Here is an 18,616-nt window from a genome sequence, read left to right as displayed (position 1 = left end):
GTAAAGGGTCCTCACAGCTAGACTGTGAAGCACAAGACTAGAGACCGTTGGTATTGGATGTGCCCAGTGAATGATATAAGTTGGGTATGGTTGATAAGTGTAAGCTCTAAGTATTTGAGTTGTCCAATGTTATTTCATCAGGCTTTTATCAGAGATATGTCTATCTTTTTATCCTGAAGATTCTGTTTGAAGTATTCTAAATTTGTCATACACTTTCCTCAACTACTCTGCCATCTTGTCAGTCATGGCTCAGTCTTTTAGATTTCTTTTGTATATATTTTCTATTCTCTAATCTGTGTATATGATGTCCTCTCTATCACCCTTTGTATAATCCCTTTCTTGATTCAGGAACTATTTATTTTCATCTTTCCATTCCCTAGTCCTTAAAACAGACTATTACATATACTTTCTTCAATCAGACTTGTGATGTCATTTGGTGTTTGAAATTCATTGACGCTCGGTGAAGACTTTCCTCTGCAAATATAGATCAGCACCTTCTCTGGAATTGTATAGGCTTGGGGAATTACCTAGGGCCCTGAGAGGTTAAGTGGATTGCTCAGGATGAATCAGCCAGGTTGTGTCACTGGTGGCATTTGAACCTAGGTCTTCTTGATTCTGAGACTAGCTCTCTATCCACTACAATATGTCACCTCTGTCTTAAATGAAGCAGATGTTTGATTAATGTTTGTTGAATTGAATTTGAAGTAAAATGATTGCCGTTTAGCAGTGAGAGCCCAAATAACTCAGTGTGGCAGCTGGGGGGTGGGATTTATTAAGTGTTTATTTGCAAGGCATTATGCTAAGCCTGAAGAAGAAAATATAACCAAACAAGACAATCTCTATCCTCAAAGAGAAAATAGCACCTAATGAGGAATGAGGGGAGGAAAGAGTAACTTCAAGAGGGTACATGAAGTATATATGAAGTAGTATATGAAGAAGAGAAAAAAATTTAAAAATAAAGGTGTGAGTAAAGTGAAGCAAGGCAGAGCTCTTTCTTAAAATGGTGGTCTTGAGAAAAGAGTCACTAATCAGGAGAAGAAGGCATCAGGGTGGAAGCTTCTCCAGCATGTCAAGATTACAATTGAGGAAAATAAGAAGAAGGAGTCTGGAGAGAGAGTGAAGTGAAGTGAAATGAAGTTAGGATCTTCCCTGCTTGTCAGGGTGAACTCATGTTTGAAAAGCATGGTGCTAAGATCCTACAATAGAGGGAGATACTGGGAAAGAGATGATACTTTCACAGGCAAGTCATAGTGTGGGTGATGCTCTAAGAAAATAAGGAACCCAGTGAGGGGGCTATTGGTCATTATAAGGAGAAGGGACACATTTAGTAAGAATGAAAGAGAAGGAGAGTTGGAAGAGGAGGAATTTGTGATAAAAGCAGAATTGCAGAATCTTAGGGTAGCACAGTTCTACATGATAGTAAAGGTTAAAGAACAGCCAAGGTGGTGCAGTAGATAGAGTGCCAGGCCTGGAATTTGGAAGACTCATCTTCCTGAGTCCAAATCTGGCCTCAGACACTTACTGGCTTTGTAACCCTGGGCAAATCACTTAACCTTCTTTGCCTCAGTTCCTCATCTGTAAAATGAGGTGGAGAAGGAAATGGCAAACCATTCTAGTATTTTTGCCAAGCAACCCCCAAATGGTGTTACAAAGACTGAACAACAACAACAAAGAATAGCCATGTCCCTGAGTGACTGGAGCAGGAGGGAAAGAAAGGGCACTAGAGTTGAAGCAATTCAAGAACTGTAACATTAGAATCTTTGTGAGTAGATCAGGTGGCATAGAGCACTGGGCCCAAGTAAGGACAGATCAGAGTTCAAATCTGATCTTAGACACTTACTACCTATGTGACCTGGGCAAGTCACTTAGCTTTTGTTTGCCTCAGTTTCCTCATCTGTAAAATGGGGATAATGACAGCACCTGCATCCCAGGGTTGTGGTGAGGATCAAATGAGTTAATACTTGTAAAGTACTTAGCACAGTGCCTGGCACATAGGGTGTGCTATATAAATGTTAGCTATTCTCATTTTGAGGTTAGAAGGATCATCATGTGTATTAAGGTCCCTTAACACCATAGCAGGGAATAGGGTGGAAAGGATAGCTATGAATGAGGTGCTAAAGAACAGAGTGGTAAAGAGTCTCAAAAGCATGCCATGTGAAGAACAGTTGAAGGAATTGAATATGTTTATTCTGGAGAAGAGATCACTGTCTTCAACTCCTTGTAGAAGACAGATTGGATGTATTCTGTGTAACTCCAGACGGTAGAAGTAGAAACTCAGTAGAAGTTACAAAGAGGCAGATTTCAGCTCAATATGAGAAAGAAGGTTCTAGCACAGGGGTGGGGAACCTGTAGCCTCAAAGCCACATGTGACCCTCTAGGTCTTCAAGTGCAGCCCTTTGACTGAATCCAAACTGCACAGAGCAAATCCCCTTAATAAAGGATTTGTTCTGTAAAACTTGGACTCAGTCAAAAGGCCGCACCTGAGGACCTAGAGGGCTACGTGTGGCTCTGAGGCCACAGGTTTCCCCCCACTGTTCTAGCAGCTAGAATCATCTGAACATGGAAAACACTGCTTTGCTAAGCAATGGGGTCCCTACCACCAGAAGTGTATAAGCAAGGGCTGGACAACCTTATTGTGGAGTAGAGTCCTACAATGGGTAGAAAATTGAACTATATGACCTTTAAGACCCCTTTCAATTCAGAAGTTGTGGGATTCTATGATTCCATAGCCACAACAGAATTATTCCTACAAATATGGACATACTAAAAAGTAGGTCAGGCCATTTAAACATTTGCATTATCATCACTGAATGCAAGATGTTTGTACCAGTTTCCCGTGCAATAACTCTATTCTAGAATAAGATTGAAGAAAGATTGAAGAAGGGTCCTGTTCTATATCACCATCTGTGAGCTTAATTGCCTGAGTCAGAGTTATAGAGAAGGAGAATAGCCCCATTTCTAGTGCCTGGAGTTATTAGTTCTTGGATATATCCTCCATCACCTTCTCTTGTCAAATAAGTCAGCACTGAGATACCTTCCTGGTAAATGTGTAATGACGTGGTGAGGACATTACTCTGTTCATTGAGAATGTCACAGAAAACTAGGTGATCCAATGTGTCTCCTGCTAGGAGCTCAGCAATGAGAGTTGATCTGTGTTTTAAGAAGCAACAGAGACAAACATATGTATTGGCAGAGTGTCAGTCACCATCCTCTCACAGTGAGAAATTCTCAGAAGAATGACAAGCCCTGTCTTAGCCACTTCAGGAACTCGGAAAAGCAGTTTCTATAGAAGATTCACTTACAAGCCTAGACAATCTTGACCAAGAGCAAGCTACCCTCAAAGTATTCAGTGGTAGATGTTACTGTGTGAGCAGTTTTTAGAACTCAGAAAGACCTCTTTTCCTTTTCTTTCTCCTCACATCCACCTCACCCCCAACACACACACACACACACACACACACACACACACACACACACACACTTCAGAAATCCAGAAACTAAGCTTAAATGTGATTCTGGGTGGCCTTATCTATTAGCTATGCCCAGTTCAAACACAGTGGCTGTGTGAAACACTAGAGTCACCTAATGAACACATGGTGGGAACAGCAATATGGTAGCATACAAGGAAGATTACAGCTTTCAGATTCTTTCTCTAGCATGTAACATGCCAGTAGGGGTGTCTCCAGTAGCTGTGCAAATCAATGAATATAAAGACAGAAAAAACATTCTGATATGTTCTACTGTTCTACCTCCCCAACTTGGCACTCACAGATTTACAGTTTGGGTTCCCTAGAGAGCAATTATACTCACAACTTCACTAAGTGGAGTCTACTAGTCCACACTCCTAAAACTAAATAGGTATTCCTGGGTCTGCCCTTCTCAATTTGATTCTCAATTGCCAAGACTAGTTCTCTCTTGAATCCGCAGTCAGCTCTCTTCTCTGCTGCCAAAGGTTTCACTTATTGAAACTTCTTCCTGCTTTGCATTCTGCTTTGTGTATCTGTGTTTGTCTGGAGAATATGTATCTGTTCCTGACCTCAGATTGCTTGATTCTCCCAATTAGCCCCTTATGAATGTGGTGTTTGCTATTCCAGTGCTGAGATACCATGGTTAAGGAGGGAGGAGAGGGCAGGAAGAAAAGAAAAACTCCTTTGCCACTGCTGCTTCTACTCCCTACCATTTAGATTGGGCAGGTATGTCTTTTAATCACTGCACGATGTCCATTCTTTTTTATAATTACCCAATTAGAGACACACTTGTGTTAAGTGCCTTCCAAATGAAAATACCACATATTCCTCATTTCCATAAACTCATAATAAACAAGATACTCTGTAAATAAACACTTGGTAAATAAACAACAAACAAGGCAGTGTGCCATCACTGAGAATACGAAAGGAGAGGGAAAGGAGAGGAAAAAAAGAGGGGAGCTGAGAGGAGGAAGGGAGAGAGTCCTTACCCTCAAGGAGCTTATGTTTTGCTGGAGAGAGAAAAAGTCTATACCCATATCATATTACCAAAATACTTATATTCACCAGTGAAATTGTCCTCATTCGTAACTTTAAGTGAGCTACTCTAATCAAATAATCAGACCATCTTCTAAAGCCTATATACTGTCCCTCTCACCAAGTAACTACCTAAGACAGAAAGTGAGATCTAACTTAACCAAATTATTCCAATAGCATTCAAAAGACACTCACCCCTCCCCCCAAAAAAATCTGTTGACAATTTCATAGTCCTACGTAGACCTACAGGTCTTATTGTCTATTCTATGGGATAAAATAAAAATTCTTCAATCTAGAATTTAAGACTCTCTACAGACTGACTCCCTCCTATTTTTCCATATTTATTTCATGTTGTTGCCTTTCATTCATTCTATGGTCCATTTAAATTGGACTACTAGTTGTCTTCTGAGCTTGACAGCCCATTTCCTATCTCCAGGTCTTTGCACAGTTTATACTCTGTACCTGGAAAGCACTTCTGAGTTTTTAGCTCTAATTTAGCTCCCTTCTATCCACTTAGCTTCCTTCAGGACTAATTTGAGTTTCCATTTCCCATAAGAAACTCTTCCTGGTTCCCCAGTTCCCTTGGAATTATCTTGTATTTAATTATCTGGGTATGTGTTGCAGCCTCCTCCCTCCAGCAGAAAGTAAGTTCCTTGAGGGCAAGGACCATTTCTTTTCCTCTCCTCTGCTCTTTTCTCTTCTCTCTCCTCTTCTTCTCTCCTCTCCTTTTCTTTCTCTTTTCCTCTTCTTTTATATTCTCAGTGGTAGCACACTGCCTTGTTTATTGTTTATTTACTAAGTTTTTATTAAGTGACTTTTTATCAAGTGCCTGGTGCAGTGCCTTGAACGTAGTAGACATTTAATAAACACTTATTAAATTGAATTGAGCTGAATCTATTCTCATCAATAGTGATAGTGAAATCACTCCTTTGGATTTTCCTATCTCAGACCTTGATTTTCTTTGCAAAGAAATAGTAACAACACACAGAACAAAGTTGGGAAAACCCATTTGGCCTTACCAAACACACACAGATAAAACTGTGCTAGAGGTGACAGAATGTTAAAGACCCTCAGATAATTCTCAGGTTATCTCACAGAATGGAAGGATCCAAAACAATGGAAAGAGTCATAGCCTATATTTATACTGCTCCCAAAAATGTGACCAAGAAGACCGTAATTATTGCCCCATTGGCCTACTTTTCATGTGTATGCTACTTACTTTGTAAGAACGGTTTATGCATAAAGCAAAGAAATGTTAGAAAGAAACCAGTGGGCTTTTGCAGGTGATTTTTCTACACCATACCATAATTCTAGAGTCACAAAACTGTCTGAGAGATATAGAGAATATAAAATGCTGTTTATTCTTTATTGATTTTTTAAAAACATTTAAATATTGAATTTTTTGGCTAAAGATCAAAATGTAATCTTGAAAGCTCTCCTCTAGCAAAATATTTCCCATACCTATTTAAACTATGACAGATAAAACTATAGATGACAGTCATTCAATTATATGGCAAGTGTTGATGGTAAGAAAGGTGTAAATTAGCAAGATTTATGCTCACTTCATTTGTATTTGTCAGCATCCTACATAAGGACCAAACAAAAGAAGGACTGTTAATTCATGCCAAACCCTGGAACATGACATGGCTAATTTATTTTAGTCTCTAGAACCAGGGAGGCTTTTCTTGTTCTATCAGGAGTTTCACCTTGAATTCTATGAGGTCTGGGGCTATCTTCTAGGGAATCTTTCAGCTGGGGCTACCTTCTGAACCTTTGCCTCCTTATGCAGATGCTGATCGAACTGGGATCTCTTCCTCAGACTTTTTCTAATTTTACAAAGGGTGTTGCTTTGCCCTCCTCTTCTGTCCCAAGCCTATAACAATTCAGATCAACCTCAAGTCTCAGCTCAGATTTAGTAGATTCTTTTTTGTCTTCTTTTTTGAGCCTTGCGGCAGAGAAATTAAATTTAAAATAACCCCACATTCCTGACAAATGAATAAAATATTGGAAGAGCAACAGATCTTTCTGGTTGCATGTGTAGAAGCTTGACACTTTTGTACTTTTTTTATCAGGCAACATGGCTCCCCAGATAAGTATGTTGATATCTTTTGCCAAATTCTTAATCACATGGTTTACTTATATGGCATATGTCTCCACTTCATTTCATTTCCCTCAGAACTATCTTTTATTTTTACATCAACAGTTGTTGCTGGAAATACCTCCCCTCTTCATCCCCTGCTCAAGACTGAACACTCTTTTAGAACAAAGAAAAGCGACTAAGCAAAAGCATCCCAACATAGTGACAACATCTGACTATGTATATAGCATTCTGCTCCAACAGTCCCCTAATTTTCTGCTGTTAGAAAGGAGGTATGCTTCATCATCTGCTCTCCAGGAATTTACTGGTTTTTAATTTACTCGGGGCTTAGTTTCCTCACTAAAAGACATGATTATGAGTACGTATGATCAGAAAAACAGGTGGCCAATCACACAATGAAAATCAGAGCCCACATGGTAGATTGGTAACCAAAAGGTATCAAAAGAACCATAGAAAGATACGTAACATGGTAGGTAGATTTATGAGAAAACATGGAACAAAGTATATAGGACATGAAGGTGTGCAGGGATTATAATTGGATTTGTAATATCTAATAGCTAACATTGATCTGTTGGCTTAAGGTTTGCTAAGTACACTACATACATCATCTCACTTCCAGCTCTAAATCTATGATCCTATGATATTTACAACAACCCTGCGAGATAATCAGTACTATTATTATCCCCACTTCACAGCTGAGAAAACTGAGGCTGATAGCAAGTAAGTGAACTATCCAGGACCACACAGCTAGTAACTGTATGAGGAAAGATTTGAACTTGGGTCTTTCTGTCTCCAAGTCTGGCCGTTAATCCATGGTTTCTGTAGTGGGAATACCCACAGCAATGAAATCGTGGAATCACCAAATAAATGTAATTCTGGCAATGGTGTGCAGGATGGATTGAGGAGGGAGAGAAGGGAATGAGGGAAGTCAGTAAGGAATTTATTGCAGTAATCCAGCCACAGAGTGATAAGGACAATGACTGGGGAAAAGGAGATAAAGGGGGTGAATCTGAGAGATGGTAAAGGAGAAAATGACAGAAATTGGTGACAAACTGGCCATAGGGAAGATGAAGAGAGATGAATAGAAGATGACTCCAATATATCTAGCCTGGCTGAATTATAGAAGTAGAAAAGTTGGGACAGGGAGCTGGTTTTTCAGAAATGCTGAAGTCATTTTAAGATTTGTTGAATCTGAGTTGGTGACAAGTCTTCCAAGTGGGGTGTCTTGTCAGTGTTTGGAAATATTTGACTGACACGTAGATGAAAGGTCAGAGACAGAGGCATGGGTTTGGAAAGCATCCATAGAGAGGTGACCGTTGAGTTGTTGAGTCTGTTAGTTGATAGCCTGACACCAGAATGAACCCATGGTAACTAAATGGAAAAACACCCAATGGCTTTCATGTCAAATCTGCACGTTCCTATCTTTAGTATATTACTGTTAACATTCACGAGGCCATAGCTGCCATTCTCATACTTATCAGGCCCATATAGAAACAGAGATTTAGACCTGAAAGTGACCTCAGAGGACACTCAATTTAAATCCATTTTACAGATAAAGAAATCGAGGCCCAGAGCAGGTAAGAGATTTGCCCAAAGTCCTACGGCAAATGTCTGAGATGGGATTTGAAACCAGCTCTTCCTGACTCCAAGTTCCTTATTCTATCTATTATTCCATGTTGCCTCTGATAGAAAGATAAGTATCTCTCTTTTTGTCATGCAGTGTTCTTCATGACGATTTTTATTAGCATTTATGAAGTCCAACCATCTTAGAAGAGAGCTTGAGCTCTTCCTTTATTCATCCCTACCTTTAACAAGCATTTGGCAGAAACATAAAAGCATAGATCCTTATAGATTGTCTGATCCAACCCCCGCTTAATGCCCATTGAATGTGTACTGTGTAGGAAGCCAATGAATACAAAGGGGGAAGAAAACATAATGCTTGACCTGATTGACCTTACTCCTAGGCTTCGGAAGAAAACACAAATACACAAGAAACTGGAGGGATTATAAGCAAATAGGAGATAAAAATCATTGGATCTAGACCTACAGGGGACCTTAGACTAAAATCATTTACTTCAACCCCTTTATTTTAAAAATAAGGAAGCTAGGGCCAAGAGCAGAGAAGTGACCTGATCCAGCTCACACAGGTGGTAAATAGCAGAGTTACGATCTGAATTCAGGCCCTGTGATTTCAAAGCAGGTGTTCTTTCCACCACAATATTAATGAAATATAAGTGGTTTTTTTGTTGTTGTTCATTTATTTCAGTCACGTCTAACTCTTCATGACCCCTTTTGGGGTTTTCTTGGCAAAGATACTGGAGTGGTTTGCCTTTGCCTTTTCCAGCTCGTTTTGCAGATGAGGAAACTGAGGCAAACAGGGCTAAGTGACTTGCCCAGGGTCACACAGCTAATATGTCTCTGAGGCCAAACATATCCTGGGGAAATGGAAAACAAAGGAGTCACTAAGCAGGAAAGGGTTCAGAAGTGGAAAGGGGATGTCTTGGGAGGTAGCTGGTTGATCCTTGTTGAAAACATCCAGGCATGGACTAGATGAACTTCTCCATCCAGGGAATGTTCCAGAGAGAATTCTTGCTCAGGTACAGGTTGGTCCAAATGGTCCCTGGGGTCCCTTCTCATTCCAAGACTCTGTGATCTTGCAAAGTGGCTTAGTCCTTTCTAGCCCCAGGAGGACCAGTCAGATTTATCATTTCAAGAAGTTAATTCTCTTTATGGACAGATGGAGCTTACAATCCCCCTTCTCTGATGGAATCCGGCACCTGATAGCTCTGCTTTCTGTTCCCTGCAGGCTATTCCCACCAGACTCTAGAAATGAATCTCTGACTTACCTTATTTTTCATTTCGATCTAAGGTGGTAGCAAGTCTCTTTGACAGATGACGAAAAATCCCATTTTTCCTCCTTTCCTTGCCATGAAAGCACAGCAAGTAATTCATCTCTTTCCCAGCACCACATTTGGAGCAAAGATTCGCTCCCTAGCTGTAAGAAAACGGCAACAATTTCCAGGGCCATGCTCCATTGCACTGTATCTTTTGGGAAAGAAAAAAACAAACTTCTTTTCTCCCCCTCTGAACTGGGTGATAGTCTTACTATAATACTCAACAGTTAGAAAGGCTGAGGCTACAAGTCTCTAGACAAAATTGGAACAGTTATAATATTAGAAGAAAAAAAAATTTAACGCTTATCTATTTCTATCTATTTGTCCTATATTTCCTAAAGGTGGGGCAATCAGATTGGTTCATCCCTTTGACCCCTAAAGGGAATCCATGAGTGAGGACTTCACCCACAGGCCAGCGTTTTGTGTGCCTTGTACTGGCTATCGTCTCTAGACCGTGCTACTTGACCGGCACCAAGACAAACTACTTGTTCCAAAATATCCCTCCACCTGCCCCGGTTCCTACCTTCTGCCACCAGAGATGGATGCCCTCGGGCTAAGGTTTTGCTAGTCCTAATTTATCTTCTCCTAAAAAGCAAATACCCCTGAGAAGGGCCAACTAAAGTTGGCATCACTCTCTAACATTGCAGTCTGGATGAGTTTATCAGATGCTTTCTTCCTTGAGTAAAAGTTGAGCTGGGTGGCACACTGGATAGAACGTTAGGGAAGACCTGAGTTCAAATCCAGACTCAGACACTTACTAGCTGTGTGACCCTGGGCAAGTCCCTTAACTTCTATCTGCCTCAGTTTTACAAAGTGTAAAATGGAGATAATAGTAATAATAATAATGATAGCACTTTCTTCCCAGGGCTGTTGTGAAGATTGAATGAGATAATATTTGTAAAGTATTTTGTAAATACTTTGCCATATAAATGCTTATTCTCTTCTCTTCTGGACAATTGGCTGGAATGTAGGAATTGGAAGGATATAAGGGAAGGCTGGGAGAATGGGGCATTGTTGTGACCTTGATATGGTGTCAGGGAGGAAGACAAGGGTTCTAGGAACCCTGGGGACTTTGGGGAAGGTCTTGGACTTCAGTGACTCCAGAAGAGAAAGTGAGGCTGATGACTTTGTACAACTGTCTCATTTAAACTCATTGCAGCATAAGACAAGACATCACATATTATCCACCATTTTACTATGAACATTGTGATGTCATTGGTGAAAACAGAGGCCCAGCAATAATAACATCCATACCAGAAAAATAGAGAAGCACAGAAAAAGCAAAGTGAAGGGCTCCAGAAACAAGCTTCTCGTCACAAATTTGCTCGGGGATTGCTCTGTGTTCCATATTCATAATAGTGTCTGAGCTTTGCTCCTCTGGGAGAAATTCTGCACCAGAAGACAATCAGGTCATGATTCAGTTACACCCTAAGCCTTTCATTAGGTCTTGCTACTGCCATCAGTCGTGGCCTGCTGAGCACAACAACAGCAACAACAAAAAACACAGAATCCAACCTATTCATTTCACATGGCAACATGAAACCTTCCAGTGAATACAGCTCTTTTTGCAAGCGTGAGGACCAAACCAGCCTGACACTGAATCAGATTCATCCTGCATATGACTTCCTTCAAACTCTAACATGGAAATGAAACTACCAGGGACCTTGACACATTTCTTGCAGACCTCACTGTACCTCCTAATTTCTTTCCTGTCTCTGAGTAAAATCCCTTCTCTTCAGACCACCTCTGCTGCAGAAGGAGAGTTCAATGTAGCAAGGTAAGAAGGAACATATTTTTTTAAAGACTTAAACTAGACTGAATAAAAGACATTTAAGGTCCCTTCCGATTCTATGTTTAATTATTCTAAAAGCCAATAGGACAAATAATGCTATTTTCACTTGAAGATTATTTCGCTTAGGGGCAGCTAGGTGGCGCAGTGGATAGAGCTCTGGCCTTAGCGTCAGGAGGACCTGAGTTCAAATCCAGCCTCAGACACTTGACACTTACTAGCTGTATGACCCTGGGCAAGTCACTTAACCCCATTGCCTAGCACCCCCCCCAAAATAAATAAATACATAAATAAATATATATGTATATATATATATATATATACATATATATATATATTTTTTACTTATAGACAATTGCCTATGTAGGAATATATAAACTATATAGATGCTATATTCAAATATGCTCAAGCTATATAGTGAATAAGAAGCTGGTGCTGGAGTTGGAAAGATATGGGTTTGAGTACTGCTTCTGACACACAGTGGCTGCTTGACTCTGGGTAAGTCATTAAACCTCCCAGTATTCCCCAGGAAACTCTCTAAAACAGTGTTATAGAATAGTTGCCATGCTACATTGCTACAAGTAGTTTCTTCAGCTGGGAACTACCCATATGGATGAAATCACAGGTCCAGATCCCTTACCCCTAAAGAAATTGTAAAATTTTACCTCTCCTTCTGAGCCACAGGCATTTGGCCTGGAGTGGCCACCAAAAGTCATGAGTTCTGCTCTTTCTCCTTCCCTTTTGGAGATCTTTGAAGGAGCAGCCAGAGATAATTTGCATAAATCTGCCCAACCACCTTGAAGAGAGACAGAAGATCAAGAGACAAATGGAAAGATAGTGGGAATGCTTCCCTAAACCCCAAAAGTCTCAGTGGTGATATAAGCATGAAGACAGGAATACCAAGAGGAGAAGGAGGTTGTGGACTCACCATGATCCTATCCCAAGTGAAAAACAGACATGCTTGAAGAGTCCAAGAAAGAAATAGATCTCCACAGTCATTTGAAGAGATCCTTTGTGTGAAAGGTGAGGCATCAACTCAGGTATAAACGTAAGGTTTAAATGAATTGGAAGCGTTAAGTGGCTTAGAGCAGGGCTTCTTAAACTTTTTCCACTCCCGACCCCTTCAGCACTTCTTACATTGTGGGTCACAACCCCATATGGGTATGAGAAGTATAAAATCCAAACTTCACAGAATAAATCCCCTTAAGAAAAGGCTTTATTCTGTAAGACTTGGACTCAGTCAAAGGGCCACACTTGAGGACCTAGAGGGCCACATGTGGCCTTGAGGCCACAGGTTCCCCACCCCTGCTCTATGGCCTTGGATGTTAGTCTATTCTGTATCCTTTAATTTGTAGATGGCCTTAAGTTATCATTAGCCTATGGCCTCAATTTTTAAAATAACATAGACATGTGCTGGTTGTGTGACTATATACACTTTTGCCTCTGCAGAATAACTTCTTAAATCACCTGACCTTTGGTTTTGGAAATACTCAATTCTGCTACCTGTCCTATAAAACCCTTGAGCTGTTATATTGAGCATCCAGATTTTACTACCTTAAAAATAAGCCTAGACATTTAGTTCCGGTGTAATTTTTCAGAACAGTGTCTGAGAAAGGTAGAGAAATGATTCAAAAGCTTTTAAAAAGACATGTGGCGTGTGTGTGTGTGTGTGAGAGAGAGAGACAGACAGACAGACAGACAGAGACAGACAGAGACGGAGACAGAGAAAGATAAACAAAGTATGTGTACTGCTACATTATCATAGAATCATGAGGCAGGAAGGGATATTATGAAGTCATTTCATCCACCCCTCTGTCCAGACCTCACTAATTCATCTTAGACAGATGAGATTTCTGTCCTTGGGAGAAAGAGATGCTACCTGTATGACACTGTATGCTGCTTCATACTTCATTTGTATCTCCTGAATTCAGAGTGGATGGGGTTTCTGGGAGAGAAAAACAAGTTGCCAAATATTCCCTACATTTTCTTAGGGATGGTACATTTCAAGTTATAGTCTGGAAATGCCATTGTCCTAAATAAGGAGTGCTCCTCCCCCAACCCCATTCCTGTTCCCATCCTCACATACAGCCTGGTCAGACTCAGAAGTGTCAGGAAAGAAGCCTAGCCAGATTGGAAGGCCCTTCAGACTAGAAGTGATATGGGAAATGGAGAAGATAAGCAGAAAGCTATGTCATTTTAGGTGGCAACTCGTCTTGAACTATTTGGACAAATTTCAGCCTTTTTACATAATAACCTCTGATTCATATAGAATAGTCTGGAAGGAGAAAAACATTCAGTCCTCCAAAACATTTAATTACAATCCAACTTCAGAGTACTAAAAGAGTTAAAGGTCAATTTCTACCATCTCCAAAGAGACAGCAAGCTTTAGAGCCTGCAGATAAGATAGAATTTTCAATTTTCTATGGAATTTAGGTCACATAGCTCATGTTGATATGATTTGGACACATTAGATACAAAGCAAAATTAAGGTGGCACTAATACACAAAAGAGAAAGCTAAGAGGGAAGGAACCATTAAATCCCAATATATCCCCTCAGGAATGATTAATGTCCCAGCAGTGCAATGTTCAGTCTCATCACTGAGTCATACAATGCAATGGTTCTGATTTAAATACTGCTTGAGGTCCCCTGTAAGATAACTTGTTGTATTGAGCTTAGTAAATAAAGGAAGCAACATTACCCAAAGCAATTCTTAAAGTTTCAAAATACCATTCTCTAGGACAGATTTCATATGCTGAGTCACAAGTGATGATATCTTTGAGTTTAAAACTCTTCCAATTTTTAAAAATAGTATTCCTTTCCAGCTCTGAAAGCTTCTGCTTTATTCTGCAATACTATAATTATGACTTCATCTTTTTTCTTTGCTATCTCTGAAAGGACTTCCAATTACTTTACAAATATGTAGGACACTTTGATAACTCTGGAGTGAGGGATAGTACTAAAACATTCAAAGCAGCAACTAGGAACTTCTACTTCTTGGTTAAGGAACACAAATTACACCAGAGGCAAATGGCATAAAATGTATTCACTGTTAAAGAGAGAAGAGGATGTCTGGTTACAGAACACCCTCGGTGGGGGTGGGGAGGGTGGGGAAGAAGTGGGGATGGTAGACCGATAGAGGAGCTTACCAGGAGCCCACAGTCTGGTAGCTTCCTCTTTTACCTAATTCTTCTTGCTAAACTAGATACAAGCACTTTGTTCCCATTTGTTGAAAAACTGAAAATGTATTCATCACTCTCTAAATCTGGCACCGAGGGTAACTTCACTCTAGCTAACAACTCTGCGTCTACCTTACAAGCTTACCATATCATATCTTACTTTTTAAAAAATTGAATTCATTGTTTAAAATTAATAATAACAAATCAAACACCAAAAAGTATTTTATAGAGCTAGAAAAAATAATAAAATTCATCTGGAAGAACAGAAGGTCAAGAACATTAAGGGAATTAATGAAAAAAAAAAAAACACGTGAAAGAAGATGACCTAGACATAACAGATCTCAAACTATACTATAAAGCAGCAATCATCAAAACTATCTGGTACTGGCTAAGAAATAGAGTGGTGGATCATTGGGCTAGATTAGGTACACAAGACACAGTAGTAAACCCAAAGACCCCAGCTTCTAGGACAAGAACCTACTATTTGACAAAAACTGCTGGGAAAACAGGAAAACAGTATCGCAGAAACTAGGCACAGCCCAATATCGTACACTGTATACTAAGATAAAGTCAAAATGGACACATGATTTAGATATAAAGGGTGATGCCATAAGCAAATTAGGAGAGCAAGGAATAGTTTACCTGCCAGATCTAAGGAGAAGAAAAGAGTTTATGACCAAACAAGAGATAGAGAACATTATGAGATATAAAATGGATAAGTTTGATTATATTTTATAAAATCAATAATAATAGCTGACATTTATGCCAAGATATTACTGTGCCAATTTACAGAGAGGAAACTGAGACTTACAGAAGTTCTATAACTTGTCTGTGATTACACAGTTAGTAAGTTTTAGAGACAGAATTCAGACTCAGGTCTATGTACAAAGCATTGACCTATGTACTATATTCAGGGAAGGTAATTAGATTCAACAAACATTTAAAAGTACTTACTGGGTACATATCACTGTGATTTGATTTGGAGAATGTTATTTAACCAATAACAAATCAGCATAATAGAAGATAGAGAGCAGGCCTTGGGGTCAAAAAGATATGGGTTCAGGTCTTGCCTCTAATGTATGTTGTTAGAGCACCAACTATGGGCAAGTCACTTGACCTTAACCACTCAGTGCCCTCAGGTAGTTCTCAAAAACCATGAGGTACAGATAAAATTGCCCATCTGAATCTTGAGTGAAGGATATTTTTATGCTACCAGTTTCTTCCATTAATGAAACTGCAGCCAACCTTTTTTTCCTCTTTTTAGGATTCAGCATAAAAATAAATTGTGTTATACCATGGCTGTAGCTATATAGATACAGCTGAGTGTCTATGAGTTCAGGGGGAAAGTCAAAAGTAGGAAGTCATCTCTATATAAAAAATAGTTCCACCACTTTGGTATTGTTTTGTTTGGCAACAACAACAGCAACATGCTTCAGATATTACCTAACACTTTAGGATATGCAACAAGTCGGTCTCCTTCTCCAGGCAATTCAACAGCAGATGTTGTGCTGTTCAAGGTCTCTCCGTTCCACTGCTTGTAGGCCCACCTGCAGGCTTTGTGGAGGATTTGGCTAACAGATTATTAATGTAACCTCAGTTTGTAAAAGGCTTGAGAGACTGGGTAGGGGTAGCAGTTTACATTTTGGGGAGGCCTCAGTTAACTGCGAAGCTGGAACTTTCCCATTCCCCCCCCCAAGCCAAATGTCTTATTTTTAAGTGTTCACAGAAATGAACAGTAAAACAATATGAAGCTGGTCCTTCCCTTAAAGGGAAAAACTCTCGGATTTTGCATGTGTCCTGTTTTTAAGGAGAATTTTTTCATTTTTCTTCTGTTTCTGATCCCTCTCTCGACATGCTTGCTGGCATCCAGGATAGCTACTGAAGTATTTGAACGTTGGCAGCAACCCCCAGCCAGGTACATCAATTTTGTTCTCCAGAGCGCTCCATTAGGGACATATTTAAACTGTGGCTTCCATGTAAAAGAGGATAAATTGCCCACAAGGGAATCTCCCATCTCCTTGTTATGATCTGAAAACACAAGATAGGTCCTCCTTCTTGGTGATGACACTTTCTATTTCTTCCCCCTACAGGAGCTCTGGGAAAAGGCACCAACATACCAGTGTGGCTCTTACTCCTCCCATCAGCACTCTGGTCCATTTGTATTTGAAATTGAGGCTTAAAGTGTGCTGAAATCCATCCTAGAGGATTGGGGAGGAAAAAGTTGCAAACAAATAGAAGATCTAATCCTTCCCTGCATAGATACTGCAATCTAGTCAAGGAAACCACAAACGTGCTTGAGGAAAAACTACATTTACAAAGTAATATCCTTGTATTTTACTAGTAAGTGGACATTGATATAGTGTAAACAACATAGCATAGACATTTTCATCTTGATAATCTGGTTTTATTCCAAATGTTCATTTAGAAGACAGTTGTGTGGAATTCAGAACACATTTTCCCACGGAAACAATGTTATACATAGTGTTTAGGTTCCAAGGCTAGCCCACAGAAGCCCATTTAACCCATAATATAGTAAAAGGTATACTGGCAAGAGCCAGAGATTTAGAGTTAGAGGACCAAGTTCAGATTCCGGTTCTGCAACTTACTACCTTTGTATCTCTGGGTAAATCATTTAATCCCTCTGCCCCCAACTTCTTCATCTGTAAATTTAAGAGGCTGAGCTTGATAGTACCTAAGGTTCCTTCTAGCTCTAAATCCTTGAACAAACTATAGTATTAACTTAAGTTCTGATTCCTGGAAACCAGGGCCTGTGACAACCCTAAGGAAGGAGAAGAGAATGTCCTTACTTATTCAGTCCAACTGAAGCATTTATTAAGTTCCTATTATGCTAGGCACCGGGGATGCAAAGACCAACGGCTGATCCTAAACAAAAATCTGAAATAGATATACTCACAAGGATTGGAAAAGCCCTTAGGGAATCATCCAATCTAACCTTCTCATTTTACAAATGAAGACACTAAATCCTAGAGAGAATTGGTAACTTGGTCAAGGCCACACAGTTGGGAGCAGAGCTAGGTTCAGAATTCAGATTTCCTGAACACTCACATCAGTACATTTACCATTGTTCTCAATTTGTCTTCGGCATTCTCTACCTCCCTTTCCTGTACCCTTCTCTCACCTCCCTAAGTACTTTAGGGTACTAAGCTTTCACTATAATAGTCAGCTAGGCATGTTCTACCAGTATCCTCTCCCTCATCCTACGCGCAAAAGTGCTGTGTTCTTAATTACTTTCCCCCCCCTTCATCAAAAATCCCATTCCCTCAGTACAGAGTATAATCTCAGATAAGTGTTAGGAGGAATGCAACAGTTTGGACTAATTTACCATTTTACTGGTGGCAGCAAAACCCTGAAAACCACTGCCTCCTGAGAACTAAAGATGTTTTACACAGTGGGGTTGGGAAAGAAGTGGAAGGGGTGCAATGAAGAGGGGCATGGTAGGTGTGAGCAGGGAGGATACAACATCTAACCACTGAGAAACTCTGAAGAAGAACAGGAATAAGGGAATTATTTGTCAGGAAGAAAAGATGAACTGGTCACATGGTAAGATCAAGGGATGGTATCTTCTGGTATCTTCAAGAGAAAGTAATGAAGTCCTCCAGCACATCGGGTGGACCACTTTTAGAATATGGTAAAATTTAGCAGAATATGTACCAGAGTCCCACAGGGTAGGCAGGCATAGATGGGTCAAGCTTAAAAGAATTCTCTTTTAATTGTTAACCCAAATCAATCTCTAAATGGTGAAATTTCAAGCAGTGTAATAAAAAGAGAAGTTGAAAAATTCAGGCAATATAGGATAAGATATTCTGGTCAGGAAAATGCCATGGAAGGAAAACAGAAGTAGAGCTCCTCACAGGAGAGTGGGTCATTTTAACTTGGGGATCACTTGAAAGTTTGTTGTCTGTAAATCAGGGCCTGCCTTTGTATTGTGATGAGATCAAAGGAGTGATGAGAGTTGGACACTAATTTAACTGGGAAAGGCTGCTTCAAAGAAGGGTTTTGAGCCAAGATTTGAAGGAAAGTTGGCATTATAATCATTACCTAATGGTCACAACTTTTGACAATGTTGACGATAACTGGAATAGTGAAGGTGCATTATGAAAGCATTCGTGCAGTTTTGGAAGCTTTCATTCCTATG

This window comes from Phascolarctos cinereus, unplaced genomic scaffold (assembly GCF_003287225.1).
Source record: "Phascolarctos cinereus isolate Bilbo 61053 unplaced genomic scaffold, phaCin_HiC Scaffold_5;HRSCAF=322, whole genome shotgun sequence".
NCBI classification, from domain to species: Eukaryota; Metazoa; Chordata; class Mammalia; order Diprotodontia; family Phascolarctidae; genus Phascolarctos; species Phascolarctos cinereus.
This window is presented reverse-complemented; position numbering follows the sequence as displayed.